This window comes from Hemiscyllium ocellatum, chromosome 14 (assembly GCF_020745735.1).
Source record: "Hemiscyllium ocellatum isolate sHemOce1 chromosome 14, sHemOce1.pat.X.cur, whole genome shotgun sequence".
NCBI classification, from domain to species: domain Eukaryota; kingdom Metazoa; phylum Chordata; class Chondrichthyes; order Orectolobiformes; family Hemiscylliidae; genus Hemiscyllium; species Hemiscyllium ocellatum.
Genome location: NC_083414.1, coordinates 12,548,722 through 12,564,404, shown reverse-complemented (window position 1 = coordinate 12,564,404; position 15,683 = coordinate 12,548,722).

Here is a 15,683-nt window from a genome sequence, read left to right as displayed (position 1 = left end):
CTACAGGGAATAGGGTTAAGGAAAGTGGGGAGAGATTGATAAGGGATCTAAGGGGCAACTTTTTCATGTAGAGGGTGGTACATGTATGGAATGAGCTACCAGAGGAAGTGCTGGAGGCTGATACAATTACAACATTTAAAAGGCATCTAGATGGGTATATGAACAGGAGGGGTTTGGAGGGATATGGGCCAGGTGCTGGCAAGTGGGACTAGATTAGTTTAGGATAGCTGGTCGGCATGGACGAGTTGGGCCGAAGGGTCTATCTCCATGCTGTAAAGCTCTATGACTCTATGACACTATGATTCTGTCAAGATGTCTCTTAAACATTGCCACATGTGGATTTACTCAGAGTGTACTGGCAGGTACGTTTATCCAAAAGGGTGAAGGAAAATCTGGCTTTTGTGACCTGGTTTGTCTTATTGAAATAAAATACCTGGCATTTATCTAAATTAAGCTCCATCTGCCACTCCTCGGTCCATTTGCCCAGCTAACCAAGTTCCCGTTGTACTCTGAGTTAACACTCTTCATTGTCAACGGTACCATTAATTTTGGTGTCATCAGCAAACTTACTAACCATGCTTTCTGTATTCTCATCCAAATTGACCCCTCTCTCCCTCAAATGAAATGTAAAGTTCAGTCGTGGTCGTTGCTAGCTCAAGATGCCTTCATTATGAAATCATTCATTAACCCTAACTCATTTCAGAAGTGATTTGTGTGCAGAATGAATAACTATGGTAGCATTGTATATTGTTTGATTGGTAAGTCAAACTGTTGAGTGTTAAAACAGATTTGGAACCTGGCCGGTCATCTCAGGAATCTGGGTTCTGATCGTGTGCAGACTGAGATGAAATTCTGTCAAGTAGTTGTATGAATTTGGAGATCCTCAATCCCCAAATGGACACCTATGGTAGTAATACATGTCTATTAACGTCAATAGCATGCACTGACAGAGACAGAAGCCACACAAATGCCTGGAGTGGGAATTAAAAAGTTGCATACTACATTTCCGAGGGGTGTCTTAAAGTCTACTACTGAGGTGAGGCTGTAAATTCAGGAAGCCTTCATGTGCAATTAACACATGTTCAAATTGACCAAGGCATGATTGACAATAACATTTAAATGTAATACGTGGGGAAACGTGTTATTCTCCAGAACTGACATTCCTCAGCCGAATGAATACAAAATTCTTTATCCTCTGTAAAAAATAAATCACTGGAGAACGAGTTAGGTTTTATATCCCAATTTGCTCGAAATAACAATTGTGCAAAGACAGAAATTGCAAGGATTTTTAATGTGACTTTTATGTCGCACACAACAGATAGGAAACCTGACTAACTGTCCTCTCAGCACCTCTCTGGAAACTGGAAATGTTTTTACTGTTGTATAATCGGTTCTTATATGGCTTTGCCATCTGTGCACTTTTTGAATAATACTGGTTTATCCCTTGAACCATTACTCAGAGTAATTTGGACGGTATGCTGCTTTATAATGATAGGGCTGTCATATTTTGCAGTTATGGTGTAATTGTACTTAAAAGTGGCTGAACCCTTTGAGGTCATATGCTCTTACAGTAGGACACCTGGAGGCCATTTAGTCTTGCTGTTAGCGAGGGAAGTCTGTATGTTAGGATGAGTGGTTAGATTTCTCACTCCAAACCAGAAGAAATCAGTTTGCAATAGTCCCGTTCTTTGGATGATGTTAGCACCTTTGTTACAGCATCAACTTCTGCATCAATTTCTGACTTTTCAGTCCCTATTGGACAGCCAGTTTCGGTCTCATTCAGGACCACTGTTGCCTCTGAATCAGAGAAGTGGGTTAATTCCTAGTTCCAGAGATTTGAACAGAAAAGAATCCAGGCTGACGCTGCAGGACAGTAGCTACCAAAGAGCGACTAGGCTAAAGGTGCCATTGTTTGATAGGACGCAAGAACAAAGTCTCATCTAGCTTACTCAAAACATGAACTCTGTATTGCCTTTGCAGATGCTGCCAGCATCCACAGTTTTCTATCAGATTTCTATCATTACAGCCTCATCCAGATTATTGGGTGGGTGTACAAAATGAGTTGAATTGACTCTTATTGTCACAAGTACTCAAATGAGGACAGTGAAAAGTTTACAAGTCGCCACATTAAGACACCATCATAAGTACAAAGGCATAGATTCTTAAGAACAAATTCTTAGAAAAAAAATTAGAAAAGTATAGAGGTAAAAAGTCCAGCATTATAGGTCATGGGGTGGCTCAGTGGTTAGCACTGCTGCCTGACAATGCCAGGGACACAGGTTTGATTCTAGCCTTGGGCAACTGTGGAGTTTGCACATTCTCCCCGTGTCTGTGTGGACTTTCTCCGGGTCCTCCGGTTTCCTCCCACAGTCCAAAGATTTTCAGGATAGATGGATTGGCTGTGCTAAATTGCCCATAGCATTCAGGGATGTGTAAGCTAGCTGTATTAGCTATGGGAGGTTTAGGGTTGCAGGAATAGGGTCGGATGCTTTTCAGAGGGTCGGTGTGGACTTGTTGGGCCGAGTGGCCTGTTTCCACACTGTAGGAATTCTATGGATAAATCAAAGAAATAAAAAATTCAGAATAACAGTCTTTCCAACCCAGTCTGTGTTGGCACCTAGCCTCCAGTAAATGAATGAGAAACCTCTACCGCCTCACTGCTGTCTGTGCTAGACCCACACTTTGGGCTCCAGCTCTTCACCACTGAACCCACCCTTCCCTGCAACCCTGAGTCCCCTGCTCCACTTCAGCTGCACCTCACTGATTAAGATTAGATCAGATTACTTAAAGTGTGGAAACAGGCCCTTCGGCCCAACAATTCCACACCGACCCACTGAAGGGCAACCCTCCCAGACCCATTCCCCTACATTTACCCCTTCACCTAACACTACGGGCAATTTAGCACGGCCAATTCACCTAACCTGCACATTTTTTTGGATTGTGGGAGGAAACCGGAGCACCCGGAGGAAACCCACACAGACACGGGGAGAATGTGCAAACTTCGTACAGATAGTTGCCTGAGGCAGGTATTGAACCCGGGTCTGGTGCTGTGAGGCAGCAGTGCTAACCACTGTGCCACTGTGCTGCCCACAGGAGTCTCTGCTCTTATCCTACCATGACTGCAATAAGGAGAAAAATAATCCCAAGGCATAGAGCTGACTTGCATCCTGGCTAACATGGATCCTTCAACTAATCTAATTAAAGAGTTTATCTGGTCATTTACTGCTTCATTATTTGAGGGAACTGATATATGTTCAGATACCACCTGTGCCAGCGTGTTATTTATTGTGGACATGACCATCAGTACCATCAGAGATATCTTGGATGCATTCATATTTCTTCATTGCTTTAGTTCAAGTAACCGATACCAGGTGAGGAAGGAAGAATGTGCACACAAATTCTTGGGCAGAAAAGTGAACTAGTCTCGAAAAACAGAATAGGTTTACTGCATATTACTTAATGACTAGTTACTAGCTCGGTTACATTGTGACACTTCAGGCTATAGTAAGAGTAAACAACAATGCTGTTAGCTCGATAGGGCTAGCACCAGATCTGGTTAGCTCTGCCAGGTCTTTATAGCCTGATGGGTGGAGTTTATCTTGTGACAGCACTTAACCACTTCAGGTACTAGTAACCTAATAAATCAGGAGTTTCCTGTGCACAAATAAACATCTTCTACATCACAACAGTTAAAAAGATTACTTAATTGTCAGTGATTCACTTTAGAATAACTGAAGCAGTGAAGGAAAATTTAAATTGCAGATTTTTTTCTCTTCTGTATGTGCTGGCTCATGCCAGTGTGCAGAGGAATGTTAATCCTCAAAATAACAGAAGTGATAATCCCGGCTTCAGAATCAGGGTCTAAGGTTTACTGCAGATGCATCCTTTCTCTCTTGCTTCTCTGTTGATGCTTGTATTGGTCCTCCTCAACTTTTCAAAGGCTTCTTTGAAACCCATTGCGTTGACCCCAGTTTTGGTCACCTCCCCTTGAGCCTCCTCCCAATTCTTATGCCAAATGCATTGTCATTCCTCCCCCATGAAATGCTCTGGGTAGTCTGATGACTTGAAAGCTGCTGGCAAAAGCCTCAGCCTCTCCTAAGACTGAAATCCATCTGTTAGACTTCAGTGCGCAATAAATGAAGTGAGTAACGTGCTGCAGTGGTAGTTAATTTCAGTGGTTTCTTTAAAGAATAACTTTATTGATTTTTAAGACGGATGAAATCTCCAAGAGGATTTGATTTATCAATAAATAATAAATTGGTGGTGTGTGTTATTGTTACATTGAGCTGTAGAATTTCCAACAAGTCTTGGTCTGACCCTTGCGAAGGATATGACAGATTAATCATTCCTCATTAAACTGGGATTTCTGAAAAATAATTCACAAGGAATGTTATCGGGTAGGGAGTGTGCGTTTATAAAACCACAAAACAGATATATAGTGTGGTTGATTGATTAGGTATGTTACCTATTTATCTTGAAGGCATTAACCCTGTGAGGAACAGACGGAGTGCTTCAGGAGAAAGAGTCAATTATAACGATAGCATTGTAGTTGTAGATATAGCCATAGACATTGAATCTCTCTCCCTGCTCCCCACCCTGCAGATTCCTCAGCTGCCTTGCCCTTAAATATTAAGAACCCCTCCCTATGACTATCTCCATCTCCTGCATTAAGGAACTCCTTGAACTGGAGCAAGCATTTAGTCACCTGCCTGTCATATCGCTTTGGGTGGCTCAATGTCAGATTTTGATTTCCTGTGAAAAGCGGTGGGATATTTTATTTGGTTAAAGACCCTACAGGAATACAGGTTGTTGTTGTAAGGAGTTAAATGGCAGCCTCTGCTCCTGTACTGCTGGGATGTGTTGGAAAGCAGGCTCTCTGGTTGGCCTGCGGGCTACACCTGGCCCAGGTTGAGCCTCTGCTCTGTCTCATTCCAACAAGTTTCACCACTTAGTCAACCTTCAGTGGCTTCTCCAGCCAGGTCATGTGGCTGTGTGTTGGAGGGTTAGGAATGCGCTGCTCCAGTTGGGGAACTGAGGGGCAGTGGAGTGACAGCCATTTCCCCATGCTGTCATATGAGCTCATGATACTTTGTTGAATTTGGTCATTACTTGGCTATTCTCTCTGTAATTCTCTCCTTCCTGCCTCTCCTTCCTTAAATCCAGGGTGTTGCCTGGGTTGGAGTGATTCAGTTATGAAAAGAGATTAGATAGGGTAAGTGTATCTTCCTTAGCAAAAAGAATACTGAGGGGTCCTGGTGACTTGACTGTGGTGCACACTATGATGAGGGGCACAGGTAGGGAAAGATTGGAAGAAACCCTTTCCCATTGGTAGAGGGGACACCATTTAGAGATAAGGAGTAGGTTTAGAGAAGGAATAAAGGTATCCAGAGGCTGGTGGGAATCTGGAACTCACTGCCTGCCAGGGATCCAGGTTCAATTCCAACCTCACACTGTCTGTGTGGAGTTTACACATTCACTCCCATGCATGTGTGTTTTTTTAAGATTAGATTCTCTACAGTGTGGAAACAGGCCCTTTGGCCCAACAAGTCCACACCGACCCTCCGAAGAGTAACCCACCCAGACCCGTTTCCCTCTGACTAATACACCTAACACTATGGGCAACGTAGCATGGCCAATTCACCTGACCTGCACATCTTTGGAATGTGGGAGGAATCCCATGCACACACGGGAAGAATATGCAAATTCCACACAGACAGTCACCCGAGGCAGGAATTGAACCCAGGTCCCTGGTGCTGTGAGGTAACAGTGCTAACCACTGAGCCACCGTGCCGCCCAAAAGGACCCAGGCTTTGTCCGGGTACTCCAGTTTCCTCCCACAATCCAAAGGTGTGGAGGTTAGGTGTATTGGATGCCGGATTAGTGGTGCTGGAAGAGCACAGCAGTTCAGGAAGCATCCAAGGAGCAGTGAAATTGACGTTTCGGGCAAAAGTCCTTCATCAGGAATAAAGACAGAGAGCCTGAAGTGTGGAGAGATAAGCTAGAGGAGGGTGGGGGTGGGGAGAAAGTAGCATAGAGTACAAAAGGTGAGTGGGGGAGGGGATGAAGGTGATAGGTTCAGGGCAGGGGGAGGGTGGAGTGGATAGGTGGAAAAGATGATAGGCGGGTAGAACAGATCATGGGGACAGTGCTGAGCTGGAAGTTTGGAACTGGGGTGAGGTGGGGGAAGGGGAAATGAGGAAACTGTTGAAGTTCACCTTGATGCCCTGGGGTTGAAGTGTTCCGAGGCGGAAGATGAGACGTTCTTCCTCCAGACGTCTGGTGGTGAGGGAGCAGCGGTGAAGGAGGCCCAGGACCTCCATGTCCTCGGCAGAGTGGGAGGGGGAGTTGAAATGTTGGGCCACAGGGCGGTGTGGTTAATTGGTGCGGGTGTCCTGGAGATGTTCCCTAAAGCGCTCTGCTGGGAGGCATCCAGTCTCCGCAATGTAGAGAAGACCGCTTCGGGAGCAACGGATACAATAAATGATATTAGTGGATGTGCAGGTAAAACTTTGATGGATGTGGAAGGCTCCTTTAGGGCCTTGGATGGAGGTGAGGGAGGAGGTGTGGGTGCAGATTTTGCAGTTCCTGCGGTGGCAGGGGAAGGTGCCAGGATGGGAGGGTGGGTTGTAGGAGGGTGTGGACCTGACCAGGTAGTCACGGAGAGAACAGTCTTTGAGGAAGGTGGAAAGGGGTGGGGAGGGATATATATCCCAGGTGGTGGGGTCTTTTTGGAGGTGGCGGAAATGTCAGCGGATGATTTGGTTTATGCAAAGGTTTGTAGGGTGGAAGGTGAGCACCAGGGGCATTCTGTCCTTGTTACGGTTGGAGGGGTGGGATCTGAGGGCGGAGGTACGAGATGTGGACGAGATGCGTTGGAGGGCATCTTTAACCATGTGGGAAGGGAAATTGCGGTCTCTAAAGAAGGAGGCCATCTGGTGTGTTCTGTGGTGGAACTGGTCCTCCTGGGAGTAGATACGGCAGAGGCGGAGGAATTGGGAATACGGGATGGCATTTTTGCAAGAGGTAGGGTGGGAAGTGGTTTAATCCAGGTAGCTGTGGGAGTCGGTAGGTTTGTAAAAAATGTCAGTGTCATGTCGGTCGTCATTAATGGAGATGGAGAGGTCCAGGAAGGGGAGGGAGGTGTCAGAGATGGTCCAGGTAAATTTAAGGTCAGGGTGGAATGTGTTGGTGAAGTTGATGAATTGCTCAACCTCCTCGCGGGAGCCCGAAGTGGCGCCAATGCAGTTATCAATGTAACGGAGGAAGAGGTGGGGAGTGGTGCCGGTGTAATTACGGAAGATTGACTGTTCTACGTAGCCAACAAAGAGACAGGTATAGCTGGGGCCCATACATGTGCCTATGGCTATCTCTCTGGTCTGGAGGAAGTGGGAGGATTCGAAGGAGAAATTGTTCAGGGTGAGGACCAGTTTGGCCAAACGAATGAGAGTGTCGGTGGAAGGGTACTGTTGGGGACATCGGGAGATGCTAAATTGCTCATAGTGTTCAGGGATGTGCAGGTTTGGTGCAGAAATCAGGGGTAAATGTAGAGTAATAGGGTTGGGGAATGGGTCTGGGTGGGTTACTCTGGAGGATTGTGTGGACTTGTTAAGCCAAATGGCCTGTTTCCACACTGTCGGGATTCTATGAATTGATATTAACCCACCTGACACTCCATTCCACTAAATCCAATAGCGAGACTATAGAAACCATTTGGTAACCTTTCTTTAAGTAATTAGGAAATGCGACATTGACTGTCAGCAGCTGGAGAAAATTGGTGACAATAGACTGGTGTTTTTGGGTCTAGATCATTTGTTATAACAAAATTGTGAAAAAATATTCTTGTTCAGCAAAGGGTTTCAGAACTAAGGTGAGTTGGTGGAATTAAAGTACAGATTGGTCATAATCTAGTGGATGCTTCAACAGATATATAGAACATAGAACATAGAACATAGAAGGATACAGCGCAGTACAGGCCCTTCGGCCCTCGATGTTGCGCCGACCGAGTCCTACCTAACCTATACTAGCCCAATAACTTCCAAATGCCTATCCAATGCCCGCTTAAATGAACATAAAGAAGGAGACATAATGGGCAGAATGGTCTTTAGTTGTTGCTGTGCTCATTACCTTGCATTCACTGTCAGAGGTGACTTATTTGAAACAAATAAGATCCCAAGAGGACATGACTGGATGGATGTTGAAAAGATGTCTCCTCCTTAAAATTCCGAAGGGAATAAATAAGATAGATAGCCTTGGCAGGAGGGATTGGGGAAAATCTAAAGGCATTCTATACTTAAGTGAGGAGTAAGAGAATGATCAGAGAGATTGTAGGAGCGATCGGGGATAGTAGAAGGAACTTGTGCCTGGAGTCTGAAGAGGTAGGGGAGGTCCTAAATGAGTTTTTTGCTTCAGTGTTCATTAGAGAGAGGAACTTTGTTGATGGTGAGAACACTGTAGACCAGGTTAATAGGCTTGAATAGATGGATATTAAGAAAGTGAATGTGCTGGAGATTCTGGGAAGCATCAAGACAGATAAGTCCCCAAGGCCGGACCAGATATATCCAAGATTACTACGGGAAGCAAGGAATGAGATTGCTGTGCCTCTGGCAATGATCTTTGCATCCTCGCTCTCCATGGGAGTGGTACCGGATGATTGGAGAGAGGCAACTGTTGTTCCTCTGTTCAAGAAAGGGAATAGGGAAATCCCTGGGAATTACAGACCAGTCAGTCTTATGTCTGTGGTCAGCAAGGTACTGGAATGGATTCTGAGAGATAGGATTTATGACTATTTGGAAAAAAACATAGTTTGATTAAAGATAGTCAGCATGGCTTTGTGAGGGGCGTGTCATGTTTCACAAGCCTTATTGAGTTCTTTGAGGATATGATGAGACAAGTTGATGAAAGTCGAGCAGTGGATCTGGTGTATATGGATTTCAGTAAAGCATTTGATAAGGTTCCTCACAGTAGGCTCATTCAGAAAGTTAGGAGGTTTGGGATACAGGGAGATTTGGCTGTTTGGATACAGAATTGGCTGGCCAAAAGAAGACAGCGAGTGATTGTGGATGGAAAGTATTCCACCTGGAGACCGGTGACCAGTGGTATCCCACAGGGATCTGTTCTTGGACCTCTGCTCTTTGTAGTTTTCATAAATGACTTGGATGGAGAAGTGGAAGGGTGGGTTAATAAGTTTTTTGATTATACAAATATCGGTGGTGATGTAGATAGTGTCAAGGGTTGTTGCAGGCTACAACAAGACATTGACAGGATGCAGAACTGGGCTGAGAAGTGGCATTCAACCTGAATAAATGCAAAGTGATTCATTTTGGAAGGTCGCATTTGAATGCTGAATATAGGGTTAAAGACAGGATTCTTGGCAGTGTGGAGGAACAGCAGGATTGTGGGGTCCACGTACATAGATCCCTCAAAGTTGCCACCCAAGTTGATAGAGTTGTTAAGAAGGCGTGTGGTGTTTTGGTTTTCATGAACAGGGGGATTGAGTTTAAGAGCATGAGGTTTCTGCTGCAGCTTGATAAAATCCTGGTTAGACCACATTTGGGATACTGTGTCCAGTCCTGGTCACCTGTTTATAGGATGTAGATGCTTTAGAGAGGGTGCAGCGGAGATTTACCAGGATGCTGCCTGGATTGTGGGGATTGTCTTATGAAGAGAGGTTGAGTGAGCTCGGGCTTTTCACAGTGGAGAGAAGAAGGAAGAGAGGTGACTTGATAGAGGTATAGAGTAGATAGCCAGAGACTTTTCCCCAGGGCAGAAATGGCTGTCATGAGGGGTCATAATTTTTAGGTGTTGGAAGAAGGTTTAGATTAGATTAGATTAGATAACTTACAGTGTGGAAACAGGCCCTTCGGCCCAACAAGTCCACACCGACCCGCCGAAGTGCCACCCACCCATACCCCTACATTTACCCCTTACCTAACACTATGGGCAATTTAGCATGGCCAATTCACCTGACCTGCACATCTTTGGACTGTGGGAGGAAACCGGAGCACCCGGAGGAAACCCACGCAGACACGGGGAGAACGTGCAAACTCCACACAGTCAGTCGCCTGAGGTGGGAATTGAACCCAGGTCCCTGGCGCTGTGAGGCAGCAGTTTAGGGGAGATGTCAGAGGTAGTTTCTTTACACAGAGATGGTGGGTGTGTGGAATGCACTGTCAGCGGTGGTAGCAGAGTCAGATACATTCGGGACATTTAAGTGACTGCTGGACAAACACATGGACGGTAGTAAATTGAGGGGTGTGTAGGTTAGGTTAATCTTAGATTAAGTAAAAACAAAGACTGCAGATGCTGGAAACCAGATTCTGGATTAGTGGTGCTGGAAAAGCACAGCAGTTCAGGCAGCATCCGAGGAGCAGTAAAATCGACGTTTCGGGCAAAAGCCCTTCATCAGGAATAGAGGCAGAGAGCCTGAAGCGTGGAGAGAGAAGCTAGAGGAGGGTGGGGGTGGGGAGAAAGTAGCATAGAGTACAATAGGTGAGTGGGGGAGGGGATGAAGGTGATAGGTCGGGGGGGGAGGGTGGAGTGGATAGGTGGAAAAGAAGATAGGCAGGTAGGACAAATCATGGGGACAGTGCTGAGCTGGAAGGTTGGAGCTGGGGTGAGGTGGGGGGAGGGGAAATGAGGAAACTGTTGAAGTCTACATTGATGCCCTGGGGTTGAAGTGTTCCGAGGCAGAAGATGAGGCGTTCTTCCTCCAGGCGTCTGGTGGTGAGGGAGCGGCGGTGAAGGAGGCCCAGGACCTCCATGTTCTTGGCAGAGTGGGAGGGGAAGTTGAAATGTTGGGCCACAGGGCGGTGTGGTTGATTGGTGTGGGTGTCCCGGAGATGTTCCCGAAAGTGCTCTGCTACGAGGCGTCCAGTAACAATTTATTGTATCCGTTGCTCCCGATGCGGTCTCCTCTACATTGGGGAGGCAGAACACCTCCTAGGGAACTTTAGGGAACATCTCCGGGACACCCGCACCAATCAACCACACCACCCTGTGGCACAACATTTCAACTCCCCCCTCCCACTCTGCCAAGGACATGGAGGTCCTGGGCCTCCTTCACCGCCACTCCCTCACCACCACAAGCCTGGAGGAAGAACGCCTCATCTTCTGCCTCGGAACACTTCAACCCCAGAGCATTAATGTGGACTTCAACAGTTTCCTCATTTCCCTTTTCCCCCACCTCACCCCAGTTCCAAACTTCCAGCTCAGCACTGTCCCCATGACTCGTCCTATCTACCCCCACCCTCCTCTAGCTTATCTCTCCACCCTTCAGGCTCTCTGCCTGTATTCCTGATGAAGGGCTTTTGCCCGAAACGTCGATTTTACTGCTCCTCGGATGCTACCTGAACTGCTGTGCTTTTCCAGCACCACTAATCCATAATCTTAGATTAAGATAAATGCTTTGCACAACAGTGTGGGCCGAAGGAGCAGTACAGTGCTGCATTGTTCTATGTCTTATGTTCTATAGAAGCAGGGAGACTGTTTCACTGGTGGGTGAAACTAGAACTAGGGGGCATCGCCTCCAAATAAAGGGGAGTAGATTTAGGACTGAGTTGAGGAGGAACTTCTTCGCCCAAAGGGTTAAGAATCTCTGGAACTCCCTGCCCAGTGAAGCAGTTGAGGCTACCTCATTGAGTGGTTTTAAGGCAAAGATAGATTTTTGGACAGCAAAGAAATTAAGGGTGTAGGTGAGAGGGCGGGTAAGTGTAGCTGAATCCCTGAAAAGATCAGCCACGATCTTATTGAATGGTGGAGCGGGCTCGAGGGGCCAGATGGCCTACTCCTGCTCCAAGTTATTATGTTCTTATGGAAGAATCTGGAACTAGGGTCATACTTAAAAATAAGGCAGCGCCCATTTAAAACTGACATGAGGAAACATTTTTTCTGTCAGAGGGTTGTCTTTGGAATTCTCTCCCTCGAAGGGCAGTGGATGCAGGATATTTAAATATTTTTAAGGCAGAGGGAGATAGATTCTTAATGACCATGGGGATGAAACATTACTGGAGGATATACAATGATGTAGAATTGAGGTTAAAATCAGATCTTATTGAATGACGGAACAGATTGAAAGGGCCGAGCGGCCTACTCTTGTTCCTCGTTTGTATGTTCTCCAAGAGCAGAGTGGCAATCGCTGAGAGTCGGTGGATAATTTGTAACTTGCTGCTTGTACTGTGCAAGTGTGGGAGTCTCACTGTATCTGACTGGTCTCCCCTTGACAGTACTGTAACTGCTTTTGGTATTTGCTTGTTTTATTTAGTAATAGGTGCCAGTCAGTGCTCTCCCTGCTCCCAAACCACTTACGCAGGAATTTTGACCTCAAAGCAGGAATGCTGAAGAAAGCAGCAGGTTTACAGGCTAAGTGATAAAACATGGAAACAATTCACAAGTACAGAAAATTTAGAGCAACATCAGACTAAAACTAAGTGAGGACAGGTCTCTGATTGAGCTCACACAGTGGTGTCTTGAGTAGGTGGGAGAGACTTCAGTCAATGGACTTGTTTGTGAGCTACAATTGCAGCTAGCTATCGGTATCAAAACATTGCATTTATTTCTCCAGGTTCTATGTTGGAGTTCCCAGCTACTCAGATTTCTCTTTCTCTTCATAGAAATCAACGTTGATTTATAGATGGTGGGGTTGTTGTGGTCACATCAGTTGGTTAGATGGCTAGAGCTTACTGTTTGGAAGAACATAGCAATTCCAGCCGAAGTGGATTTGGGACCTTCCTTCGTGCCGTGTTCCCCTTGGCAGTGGAAGACAATGGTAAAACACTCCCTGACAATAAAAAGCAGCAGAAGGAACGGGTCTAGTTGTACTATCACCAGACTGTTAATCCAGAGACTCAGGAAATGTTTTGGAGAATCAAGGTTCAAATCCTGCCACAGCAGATAGTGGAATTGGAATCCAATAAAAATCTGTAATGAAGAGTCTACTAATGGCCATCAGTTCATTCTTGGTACACTCATGCCCTTTAGGAAAGGAAACTGCTTCCTTACCTGGCCTGGCCTACATGTGACTCCAGACTCACAGCAAAGTGATTGACACTTAACTGCCCTCTGGGCAATCAGGGATGGACAATAAATACTGGCCTAGCCAGCAATGCCCTCATTCCATAAGTGAATTTAAAAGTAAGTGAAAAAAGGATGCAGCAACAGCAGACAATGAGTCAAGGACCTGCATCTGGGAAGGTTACATATGAAGAAATGAACATTGAGCCATTGAGCTTTCTAACAGGAAGACGAACACTCTGCCAGCTTTTAGTACAAGTGAACTGATAACCCCACTTTATCCTGATGGTTTTACAAGTAGTTACTCAGTTTCTGTTTGAATTTTGTTCTAGATCTTATCGTGTCAACTTGTCCTCATATCCCCTCTGACAGCTATCTTTAGAATCCCCACAATGTGAAAACAGGCCATTTGGCCCAACAAGTCCACACCGACTGTCTAAAGAGTAACCCACCCAGATCCTTTCCCCTGGCTAGTGCACCTAACCAACACATCCCTGAACACTACAGGCAATTTAGTTTGGCCAATCCACTTAACGTGTACATTTTTGGATTGTGAGAGGAAACTGGAGCACCCGGAGGAAATCCACACAGGCACGGGGAGAACATGCAAACTCCACAGTCAGTCACTCAATGCTGGAATCGATCCTCTGTTTCTTGGTTCTGTGAGGTAGTAGTGCTAACCACTGAGCTACCATGCCACCTTTTAAGTTGGTCTTCGCTGATTATTCATTCTCCTGCCAATGAAAAGTGTTTCTTTTTAGTTATTTATTGCATACAAGCCCCTCATATGGATCCAAAGCATTGACAAAGAACAGAGAGTCATACAGCACAGAAACAGACCCTTTGGCCAAACGCCTCACTGAGTTTCCTAAACTGAACTAGTCCCATCTATCTGCATTTGGCCCATATCCCTCTAAACCTTTCCTAGCCATGTCCCTGTCCAAATGTCTTTTAAATGTTGTAGTTGTACCTCCTTCTACGAATTCTTCTAGCAGCTCATTCCCAATACACACCACCCTCTGTGTGAAAAAGTTGCCTCTCACCTTAAACCTATGCTGTCTAGTTTTGGATTTCCCCTACCCTGGGAAAACAATCTTGGTTATTCATCCTCATGATTTAATAAACCTCTATAAGGTCACCCCTCCGCGTGTATTTATAAAGCACCTTTGATGTAGTAAAATGCCTCGAGATACTTCATAGGAGCATTATCGGAGAGAATATGACAACAAGGGTGTGGTGTTGGAAAAGCACTGCACGTCATGCAGCATCCAAGGAGCAGAAGAATTGACGTTTCGGGCATCCGCCCTTCCTCAGGAATGGAGGAATTGGCTTACACCCGAAAAGTTGATTCTCCTGATTCTTGGATGCTACCTGGCCTGCTGTGCTTTTCCAGCACCACTCTCTCGACTCTGATCTTCAATATCTGTAGTCCTCACTAGCTCCTGGAATATGACAACAAGAGACATGAGGAGCTAATAGAATATTTTTCTTTGTTCATTCACAGAATGTGGCTAGGCCCAGTATTTATTGCTCACCCCTAATTTCCCAGTGGGTGGTCGAGAGTCAGCCACATTGCTGTGGATCTGATATCATATGTAGGCCAGGCCAGGTAAGGATGGCAAATTTCCTTGCCTAAAATCATTTAGTGACATACATGAGTTTTTATGACAATCAGTAATAGATTCATGGTCATCATTTAGACTCTTAATTCCAGATTTCTTTTTTATTGAGTTCAAATTCCACCATCTCCCATGGTAGAATTCGAATCTGGGTCCCCAGAACAATACCTGGTCTGGATAAACCGTCCGGCAATAATGCCACTAAGCCATCACCTCCCTGCAAATATGTGATGACCAAAATGTTTGGTTCTTGTGCTACGTTTGGAAATGAGGGTTAAAGGGGGAGAAAAGGAGCGGAGAGGTTTTGGTGAGGAATTACAGACATTTGGAGCAAGCTAGCTGAAGATACAGCCTTCAAGGGATTGACTCTGGAAGTGCGGGGAAGGAGGATACAGTGGAATTGGATGGATATGGAATTCAGGGCCAGGGAAAATCATAGGTAGGGTGAGACCTTTGGGGCAATTTGATCACAACTAGGATACGAATTTGGTGTATTTGGCTTAAAATGGAGGAGTCTGCAGCAAACCTTTTCTTGTCTGTTTTTCAGAGTGCTTCTGCCCTTCATGTATAACACTTTGCAATTCAGCTTCTTGGCTAATCCGAAGACACTGACTCAATGAAGCAATGGATTAGCAGGTCTACAAAGAGTAAAATGAAATAGAAGTTGCTGGGAGCATTCAACAGGTCTGGTATATATCTGAGAGATGGGAAGGTTGAGGGGTTAAAATTTTTGGTCTAATGACTTTCCTCTTGAACCCTAATCTTTCAACTTATGAAATGTATTTTCTGCAAATTGGCTGTGGTATTCCTGCTTCCCAGTTGACCCAGTGCCATTTCTTTGAGAGTCACTGAAATTTCCTGGTGGATTAATTTGCTTCATCCTTCAAGTCTTTTGTTATTTCCTCTCACACACCAACTGTGTTTTATCATTTACTATGTGGGATCTGGGCATCACTGGCTGGGTCCAGCATTTATTGCCTATCCCTAGTTGCCCTTGAAAAGGTGGTGATGAGCTGCCTTCTTGAACAACTGCCCATCCAGCTTCTTTGGGTTGAC